The sequence below is a fragment of the Rhamphochromis sp. 'chilingali' genome (assembly GCF_963969265.1).
Source record: "Rhamphochromis sp. 'chilingali' genome assembly, chromosome: 8".
NCBI lineage: Eukaryota > Metazoa > Chordata > Actinopteri > Cichliformes > Cichlidae > Rhamphochromis > Rhamphochromis sp. 'chilingali'.
The window spans coordinates 31,541,287-31,552,020 of record NC_137935.1 but is presented as its reverse complement, the minus strand read 5'-3'; the positions used below and the strand labels follow the sequence as shown (position 1 = coordinate 31,552,020).

Here is a 10,734-nt window from a genome sequence, read left to right as displayed (position 1 = left end):
GGTGGAGGTTACCACTGTTAGATACTTTGGAAGAAACACACATTATCCTTCTCATAACACATATAGCAGCTGTTCAGCCATGGAAACGTAGTGCGAATAATCTACAATGTCATCCATACTGATCATTTGGCTGAATACTTTTATGCAGGTTGCCATGACATGACAGTTCATACAGTTTCACATCGGTTCCATGGTGTAATGGTTAGCACTCTGGACTTTGAATCCAGCGATCCGCGTTCAAATCTCGGTGGGACCTGCTTATTGGGAGGTGAAACCATACTGCATGTCACATAGTGATAACTTGTTTTTGGTCGCCAAGCGGGCGAAGGCACTGCGTTCAGGTCGCAGTCTCCTCTGAAGGCGTTTGTTCGAATATAGCAGCTGTTCAGCCATGTAAACACATACTACGAAGCTCGTGGCGCCCACTTTCTGTGCTGACTTTGAGGTCGGAAGAGGTTTGGAGCTGTACAGTTAGTGAGTCAGCAGAGTGTTTGTGACTTTTGCGCACAAGCGCACCTCAGCACTCGGATACTCCAATCTGTAACTTTGTGTGGGCTGTAACTGAATTTCAGACAGCTCTTTAGTACCACATAGTGACTGACAAGTGAAGGAACTCTTTAGTGATTGACAAGTGTTTTGTAAAGGCAGACGTCATGGTTAGCTGCTTGATTTTATAAAGCTCTCACAGAAAACACAAGTCATACAGAAATTCAATGTGCCAGAGAAGACATGCAGTATGGTTTCACCCCCCAAAAATCAGGTCCCACCGATTTCACCAGATTTCACTCCATAAGAGTTTCCTCTTTTCAAAACTCTCCCAATTCATCCAGTGACCCTGCTTGGCCAGCGCTATGGCTCTGGCGTGTCTTACTGTTTCCTCCTTTCGACACACCTCCTCCACCACCATTTTTTGACGTTCGGTTACAGATGCCTGTTGCCACCGAGGTTGCCAAGACCAAATCCTTCTCTGCCCTGTTGGACGCGACCCACCATGTCATTATGGCTCAGAGCCGATTTGGCCTGTGGTCCACTTCCTCCCTGTTGCTAGGGTGGGAGCAGCGCCCCTCACTATGGGGTCCTGGGAGTCCTTGAGTGACATCTCAAGCCTCACTCAAGGAGTGCAGTGTTGTTAATCCGCCTGAGGTCATTAGCCAAGTTTTGCCTTCGTTTGTCAAGTTGCCAGGTATCATTGAGGTCTACATTATACCACCGTCCCAGGCTCTTGATGGACATCTCTTAGACTGTTGGAATTGGTTCTCCACTGATATAGAATTGCCAGTTTCAAGTGTATTTTGTCACAACAGTAAGAAGTCTCCAAAGGTTGATTCTGTTCATCTGAATGTAGCGTTTTCAGTGGGAAAAATGTCTCGTCACTCATCCAAGTGACTTCTTCAGTGTCAGCTGACTGCAGGTTTCCCCAATCTTATAAACAGTATATTTGCATAATGACTGAAAGCAGCCCCCTGAAGGAACAGTGGGCTTGGAGGTCAGTTCCTTCATCACGATTATGCAAATTCTCATGACCATTGATCAACAACCACTGATCAAAGACCCATGAGTAGAAGGAAGAAAGAAGTGCCAAGATACAATTGTCAGAAGTGGGATTCGAACCCACGCCTCCAGGTGAGACTGCGACCTGAACGCAGCGCCTTAGACCGCTCGGCCATCCTGACACATTGCAGCAGCCAACTAGTTGAATAATCCCACGCAGTTGCTGATTTCCATTTGACATACTTGTATGTTAAGTGCATGTAATAAACAAATAAAAATAATTACTAAGAAAATATATTGATTTAAAAGTTTGTGTTAAATGTTGTAAGTCAGATCGAAATAGAAAGATCAGGTGTGGTGGACAGGAATGATTAGATGTCAACAACTTGATTGGATGGCCAAAGTGTGAAATGTGACGTCCTGTGAGGGAAGCGTGAAAAAGCGTGAGCAGGTATAAAAAGACATTCTGGGTTCTTCTATTTTGTCTTTTGCGAGATGAGCAGTTGGGAAGGTTGGATCTAAGAGGTTCACAGTTGAAAGTTCAAGCAGACACGCTAGAGGGGGAACCACAGCCCAACCTGTGAACTGGTTTCAAATGAATGCCCAGCTGCTTTCCTGTTGGGTGATTTTCATCAACACAGAACACGGGGATAAATGCATTTTTGGTTCCATCCTCTCTCCTCACCAAGGAAATGTCCTACTTTGAGTTTGTCTCCACCTGCTGGGCGGTGGCGTGTTTAGAGTGGAGGATGTAGTTGCAGCTGTCCTGCAGGTGGAGGTGGTGCCGGACAAGCAGAGCAGCAGATTTGTGAGTGTTTTGGACTTGAATTAAAGAGACCAAGACATGCTGATCAGGCTGCTGTGTGATCTAGAGACAAGTATAAGGATGTGTATAAAGATTGGGTCTAGCTGTATTGCTCAGGCTGCGCTACAGCATCTATTCACAGGTGCGATCCCACTACTGAGCGACACGGGGGCTTTGACCTGCTCCGTCTCCGACCTGGGCCGGTGCACCCCTCCTTAGGTGACCTGGTGGTCTCAGGCTCCCCCAGGATCACCATATCAATGCCGAACGCAATGCGGACACCCGATCGACATAGCCTGCTGCAGCTCAGAGCTCCTGAGCTCAAACGATCCTCAAACCTCAGCCTCCCGGTAGCTTGGATTACAGGCACGCGCCAACGCACCCGGCGTGAAGCACTTACGTTAACAGGGCTTTTAACCATGTCTGAGGTAACATCATGACACTATCCTGCTGCCCATCATTAGCAAAGTTGTAATGATGGGCAGCAAAGATGAGGAATGAATGGTGCACAATTGTTATATGCAAGTTTTTAGAAAGCTCGTTGAAGGAAATTGCCGTCCCGGGTTTCCTCCGTGGCGTGAGCGATAAGCAGAGTTTTGTCCTTTCCTTCTAAGATTCCTAATTATTTAAAGTAACACTCAGGTATGCCGTTCAGCTGGGTTAGTTACAGCGCCGGGAGCAGCTTGGGAGAACAAGGAAACACAGACTGCTTCAGGTTGCCTTCCCAAATCAACTCAAAGGTTTATTTGATACACAGCAGTTTATATAGATGAAAAAAAAGGTTCGTGTGTCAGCTTTCCCAGTTCAAACCGGTACAGACTAAATAAGGAAACGTCTTCCTGCCTTGTGAGCAAAGAAGTATCCTGTGTGTAGTTTATCAGTTCAGCTATAATTTATGATCATCCCAGCAAAATACACTCCTAGACATAAAATACAGAGTTCTTTCATTAGTGAATTCTGAAACGAACCACCTAGCCTTTAACGAGCCTTTTCCAGGAGATAAAGAAAAAGGGAGGATGGGAGTAAGGAAGTGGTCTCATCTCTGTGGTGTTTTCGACCTTGGGGTACCAGCTTGTGAGTCCTACACATTAATTCTTGGGTCACAGAGAAAGAGAAAAACAACTAGTAGATGGGCCATATTGAGTAACAGTTTTCCTGTATAAAACAATATCCTGTAAATGCTTACCGTGGTATCAAAATATCATAACAGTTCTCCCCTTTTATCATGAAATGATAACATAGTATAAAGACAGAATGTAATAACATAATATAAAGATAAATCATAAATGTGAAACAAATCATAAATGTAACTAGTCCTTCGAGTGAGCTTAATATCAAAAATTCCGAGAGCGTATACATGGTATCACACAACAGACAATAATCATCAAAAACATGCTGCAACGGTTACAAAGGCTACAATTAGTTTCTTCCATCTTCCAAACGTGTCCTGTAGCCACTTATGTAGCCACTGACCGTGACCTGCATTGGCAATTAGTTCTATCTGCAATGCTTCAAGTTTATTCATAGCTTGTGTGAATGAACCGTTAGGAGCGGTATTATTGGGAATGAAAGTACAGCATACATCAACGGTTACTAGACCACAGGTACCGGTCCAATTAACAGGTAAAGCTAATCTAAGAGTATTATTGCACATCCAATAAGCATGTGGGATTGCTCTAGTTAGGCGCGTGACCATGTGTGATTTAACTAACTCCCCCCAGTCAGTGTCATTTAATACACCGTCTGGGGGAACAATGATCGATTCTCTGCTCGAACTTGAACTGTGTGTGTGTTCCTCCAGATATGATACAACTTCAGCCACAGAGACAGCTAGCCATGTCTCATTACAGCGTGCACCTGGGGAGTCAGAGAAGAATGTGTAGTTATCCTTTGTATAATCTATGTGTGTGTCTGGGCCAGTTAACTTTAGTCTGCGCAGACATATCATACTAGTATTAAAATGGAGAGGGATCTGTCCTAAGGGCAGTGAGGGCTTTAACCTATTCTTAGGGCGTTTCATTGGGGCGCAGGTCCCTGCGGTGTCATTAGATAACTTCAATAATTCGCCTAATGGAGTCTCAGGGTTAGTTGGTGTGTGTGTGTGTCTAAGTAGGCAGTCGAGAGGGCTCAGAGTCAACTGTAAAGTGTCTTTAAAGAGAGCATTATCTCCGCCGATTTTCTCTAGTCCCTCAGTGAGGGGGAAACCGGATATGGGGTATCCTACTATTACCTGTTCTGGATTAGCCTTTGAACAGACATAACAGTTACTGTTTCCTAAATCACGAGCGGCTGTTCTGGCATTTTCATACCAGGCGTTAGCTCCTGTTCTAGAGGGCGCATAAGATGGTTTATTAGTGGCGTCTATGTTGCTATTTACTGATTTTAGGGAACGTGAGGAGTGCATTAAGTAGGTGTCTTGCAAAATGGAGCATGAGGTATAGTCAGCAAAATATGACCTGCAGAAATGTGAACATGGTTGCAGTTTACAATACAAAATAGCAAAGAGAAATCCTAAGGTTACTGCGATAGATGTGATAAATAACCTAAATATATAAGAAAGACAGTTCTTCAGTCGTCTTCTGGCCTGGTCCCAGGTTCGAGAGACACAGAATAAGCGTCGTATGATGACAATGGGCATTTCATTTTCTCCATTATCAGGATGAAATGAGTCTGGCTTTATCAGGTTAGACATCATGTGGTACTTTTGGCTTTCTGTTCCTGCTGGATGTTTGAGTACCTTGTTGTTGTTCTTTCAGACGTTGTGTGTTAATCAGTGATTGCGTGTGTGTATGTAACTTTTGGATCCGGGCGCTGGCTCGCCTGAGATGTCATCTACCCGTGTGTGTTTATTTGCTCTAGTTCCGGGCGCTGGCTCGCCGGAGATGTCGTCTGCTTGATCCGACGCCTGAGATGGTCCGATTGGGCTGGTCTTAACCCTGCTGGCATGAATCCACTGAGGTTGTCCGTCTGTGAGGATGCTGGTTCTTCGTCACTGCCAGTACAGTCTGGGGCTGGAACACGCGCGGCCTCCCAGAGAGTCCTTGGTTTTAGTGGCTTCTCCAACATGCATCTCCTTGTCTCCACTGGTGGAACTGTGGAGGGGAAAAGCTGAGAGAGACAAACTTTCTGATAGTTATTATTCAGTTTTTCTACCAGGTTGTGAACATCAGTGGACAATGCAATATACATCACCTTCTACTAGCGGTGCCCCTCTGGAAGCTGACCATGGTGTTGGAAATAGTCTTATTTCAAATGGAAATAATTTGGTTACTGCAGATTGAGTCATTCTAATCTCACACAGGACTTGAGTAAGTAATTTGACCCAGGTCATTAAAGTTTTAGCACACTTTTGAATTACTTCTAATGTGAATGAAGATCCTCTATCACTGTTAATCTGGTGAGGTATTCCGAATCTGGGTATTATTTCATTGCACAACTTTTGACAGACTACTTCTGCAGTTTCTTTTGAGGTTGGATAAGCTTCTACTCATTTACTAAATTGATCCACTATTACCAGTAAGTACTTGATGCTTCCTTGTGCTGGCATATGTGTGAAATCAATTTGTAATGTATGAAATGGAAAATCTGGTTGTGGTAAATGCTGATGTTTTGCTTTTGAGCTACCTACATTAGTTCGCGCACATGTTAGACAGGTTGCTAATATGCTTTTTACTGCATGCAATGTTTTCTCAATTACAAATCTTGATTTTATTGCCCCTATTACCCCTCTTTGTCCGACATGACTCACACAGTGAAAATGTCGGGCAAGGACTGGCATCAGGGAATATGGGAGGGCAATCAAACCCTTAAGATTTTGTATAGGCCATCTCTGTCATCTAAGGTACAGTCATTATTCTCCCAATACGTGTAATCACATGCACAGGCTTGCTCTTTTATGAATTTTAAATCAACATTTTTGTCTAAATAGTCTGGGAGTGTAACAAGTGGCAGCTGTAGGGGCACAGATAATACTTCCTGCGGAGGTGGGAGCTGTGATGCAGCTGCAGCCTTGGCTGTCACGTCTGCTAAGGCATTACCTGTTGCTTCGTCTGTGTCAGCTGTACTGTGTCCTTTCGTTTTTACAACTGCAACGGCCGATGGCAGCTGTATAGCCTGAAAAAGTCTTTTAACAAAATCACAATTTAGCAATTTATTTTCCATCAGCAGATCTAAATCCTCTCTGTCTCCACAATGTGCCAAAGTCATGCACAACGCCAAATGCATAGCGGCTGTCTGCGTAAATTGTCACATGCTTATCCAAATGTAGCTCACAGGCGCGTATTAAAGCCATGAGCTCTGCTTTTTGTGCTGAGTGAAATGGTAATGAGTGAGCCTCTAGTATTATGTCAGGCAATGTCACCACTGAATAGCCACAAAGAAATGAGTTGTCATTCGGCCTTGAACAGGACCCGTCCACATAAACCGTGGCTGAGTCTGAGATAGGTGTTTGCTCTAAATCTGGACGTGGTGCTGTGGATTCCTGTATACGTGTCATGCAGTCATGATCGTCAAGCCTGTCTGAGCCATCCTGTCGGTCAGAAGAACACAGCATAGGATCAATAAATGTGCTGGCGAATCAGGTGTGCTGCTCGCTTTTATAGTGAGATTTGCATGTGTTGTATAGTTATGTTTGCTATAATGGTCGTGACCTAGTGATTGGTGTGTAGAATAGTGTCATGTGAGAGTGTGAGCTTCTCGCAGTCCCTTATCATGATAGAGCAAGCTGCTACTGCCCTCAGGCAGGCCGGCATTCCTGAACAATTCAGGCAGCACCTTTGAGTGGCGGAGGTCAGCACTCCCTGTAATGCATTGAAAGAGGCAGTCATTTCTGTGGACCACAGTATTCGAGGAGGCTTGTCTTTTTTACAACAGTCACGCAGAATGTGGTCATGAAAAGAACAGTCTGGTATCCACTGTCTGCAATAGTTCACCATGCCCAGGAAGGACAACATTTCCTTCTGTGTAGTGGGACGAGGGACAGAGGTCACAGCTTTGACCCTGTCTGCAGTCATGGAACGTTTTCCGTGAGACAGTGTGAATCCCAAATATTGAACAGAAGTCTGACAGTACTGCATTTTCTTTGCATATGCTTTGTGGCCAGTCTTTTGGAGGTGCTGGAGAAGCATGTGTGTAGCAGTTTGACACAGTTTTTCACTTTCAGCACAGAGGAGGAGGTCATCCACATGTGGATCAGGGTGCAGCCCTGGAGGAGTGAAGCACCATTGAGAAAGCAGCAGAGCTGTCTATCATGCCTTGGGGCAAACGAGTCCAAGTGTACTGCTTATTTCTATGTGTGAATGCAAATAACGGCTGTGTGTCACAGGTACTGAGAAAAAGGAGCGGAGCATAAATCCACCACGGTAAAATGTGTATGCAATGCATGTCAATATGCTGTGAACATCTGAAACGAGAGGTGGCAGAGGAATGTTGACTGCATTAATTTGCCTTAAGTCTTGTATGAAACGCCATACGCCAGGTTTGTTAGGCTTTGGCACAGGATTGACAGGAGTGTGGGCTTTATTGCTCCTGTAGTCAATAAATCTCCTATGATGACATCTAGAGCTGCGGCTTTTTCGGCAGAAATGGGATGTTGCTTGACATATACTGGCTTGTTGTGTTTTAATAGGTGTACGTGATAAAGTGTACAGTCAATAAATCCTATATCATTCTCACTTCTTGACCACAATGTCATATTCTGGTATTCAGCTGGCAACATAAGTGCAGAAATAGTACAGTGGATAGGATAGGTTAGATCTATGTGACGACATGGTGTAGTTATATCATAACCTATGTCTGAGTTATGTGACAAAATCACTGTTTGACCTTCACTTGTGTGAGCAGTTATCATGTTGTTGAACAGTGTGAGAGAAACAAAAGTGTGGCTCCCAGTCATGGGATTACCTGGTAGTGGCGTCTGTACACGTTTTTTTGGCACAGTGTGTGACATACAGTACCGGACAAAAAGGATGTTGAGTTCATTCTCTGCTGAGGGTCCAGCTGACACAGAGGATGTTCCTTCTCCATCATGTCGGTACATAGGGCAGAGAAAACATAAGCTGTTATCAGTGTCAGCAAACATTTCACCCTTTGTGTTAAATTAAATACACAAATTCATTTTTGCTTTGGGTGTCTGCGGCTGCTGGAAAACTGAGCTAAATTTGCACCTCTAGCTTGTCCAACAGTGCATAAAGCATTTTATGAATACTAGGATAGATTCATCAGGCTTCTGTTTACACATAGTTACTGCATTTAAGTCAATTTTGTCTCTGGACATTGTTAGCAGGAATTTCTTTAGATTCTTAAAGAAATTGGTGATTTTGTCATTATTTACCCACAAAAACTCTGCAGTTGTGGATGCTTTATCATGCTTTGGGTCTGTTTGTTTACTACCGCGAGTGTTGGCGTGAGGACCTTTGTCATTCCGGCTTTGTTTTTCCTTTTTTCCTTTTAGATAAGTCTTTATTAAAGTTCGGGTAACAGGTATTTCTTTAGCTACCTCTAAACCTCTAGCTACGATATCGTGGCGTTTCATGTGGGTGTCTATTGTGGACACTGCCTGATGCAAAAGTTTTTCTTCATAGTCGTCTAAATTGTTTTTCATAAGTTCCTCACATTCTTCTTTCAAAAGTTTTTCTCTTTTTTTTATGTTCTGCTAATTCTTCCTTGCGGCGTATATATTGTTTTTCCTGATCTTGTTTAAAGAGATGGCTAAGATCCGTTGCATGTGATTCAGATTTTTCGTCGCTTTCTTTTGAGCTGGTTGGATCAGAATGCTGACATTGTTTACGTGCAGCTGCTACAGCGACTATTAATTCGGTCTCATCGTAAGGGTGTGGGGCTGTAGGCTGAACGGCTGAACATGCAAGACTAGCTTTTCCTGCGGTAGGTTTATTTTCTATGCCAGAGCCTGCACTAGTTTTATTTGATGTAAAAGTATCTACACCTGGTTCCGGTCCCTTTTTCCATAGTGGTAACATTTGATGTATCACGTCGCGGCATTCTATCATATATTTTCTACAGGACTTTTTAAGCAGACTACTTTTCTTATCACAAATGATATTCAACATTTCTACTGACCTGTTTTCTGGCGATAATCGTTCGGGATAAGGCTCCAGAAATAAATTAGAATGCATTGAACTTCTTAAGTTGTAAACAAAGTCAGTCACATAAGCACTCCCGCATGTTCTGGATACGTGATCATGGACGTCTTCACCGATTCGCGGACGTAGGTTACACGTAACCGGAAATGGGAGTTGTACTGAGCCGTTATTTGAGACTTTATTTTGTATTTTATTAATTTTTGGTTTTACAGGTACTTTAGATTTTTTATCGGACCTGTCTGTGGTCTTTGAATAATTCTGACTCATGTTCAGTGATTTCCAGAGGGGTTTACACGCTAGGAGGATTTAGGTTAGTATTTTCGCTGCGGCACAGCTGAGGTCACTTTAAATTTATTGCTAGCAATTTTTTGTTTGTGTGAGCAACTCTCACTTAGCGAGCAACTTCTCGCTTAACGAGCAACTTCTCGTAAAACAACAGGCAACTTCCTGTGTCTTTCTGCTTTTAATTTACTGCTTTTAACCCTTGTATGGTAATCGGGTCTGTGAGACCCGTTTTCAGTTTTCTTTCGTTTTTTTTTTTTTTTTTTTTTAACAAAATTAAATTTAATTATTTACTAGCTTTCTGTGAGTGAGCAACTTCTCACTTTTTAACGTACGTTTCAAGACAACAGGCAACTTCCTGTGTCACTCTTTGGTGAGCAACTTCTCACTTAACGAGAAGTATTTAAGACAACAGGCAACTTCCTATGTCACTTTTTCTGAGTGAGCAACTTCTCACTTTTTAACGTACGTTTCAAGACAACAGGCAACTTCCTGTGTCCACCAACACCACACAAGGGTTAATTTACTTTATTCGGGGACTGAGGAAGTCGTCAGTGTATCTCTCTGGATCACTAAGTGAAACTTCGTCAGCATATCCCGTTTCTTTATGGATCGATCACTGAGAGAGGTATAATAGGTCTTTATATAAATATGAAAGACGCATATTTACCTTCTGTCAGTTATCCCACTTCTGACACCAAATTGAAGGAAATTGCCGTCCCGGGTTTCCTCCGTGGCGTGAGCGATAAGCAGAGTTTTGTCCTTTCCTTCTAAGATTCCTAATTATTTAAAGTAACACTCAGGTATGCCGTTCAGCTGGGTTAGTTACAGCGCCGGGAGCAGCTTGGGAGAACAAGGAAACACAGACTGCTTCAGGTTGCCTTCCCAAATCAACTCAAAGGTTTATTTGATACACAGCAGTTTATATAGATGAAAAAAAAGGTTCGTGTGTCAGCTTTCCCAGTTCAAACCGGTACAGACTAAATAAGGAAACGTCTTCCTGCCTTGTGAGCAAAGAAGTATCCTGTGTGTAGTTTATCAGTTCAGCTATAATTT

General features: G+C 43.2%; 1 long non-coding RNA gene across 1 annotated transcript; it reads right to left on the bottom strand.

Annotated features, from left to right (window-relative positions):
* Positions 1–3,012: 3,012 nt before the first annotated feature.
* LOC308400622 lies at positions 3,013–10,338 on the bottom strand. The gene is made up of 2 exons (XR_013972392.1): positions 9,374–10,338; positions 3,013–8,311 (listed from the first exon to the last, which is right to left on the bottom strand). It is a non-coding gene; the product is annotated as an uncharacterized lncRNA (long non-coding RNA).
* Between the last annotated feature and the right edge of the window lie 396 nt (positions 10,339–10,734).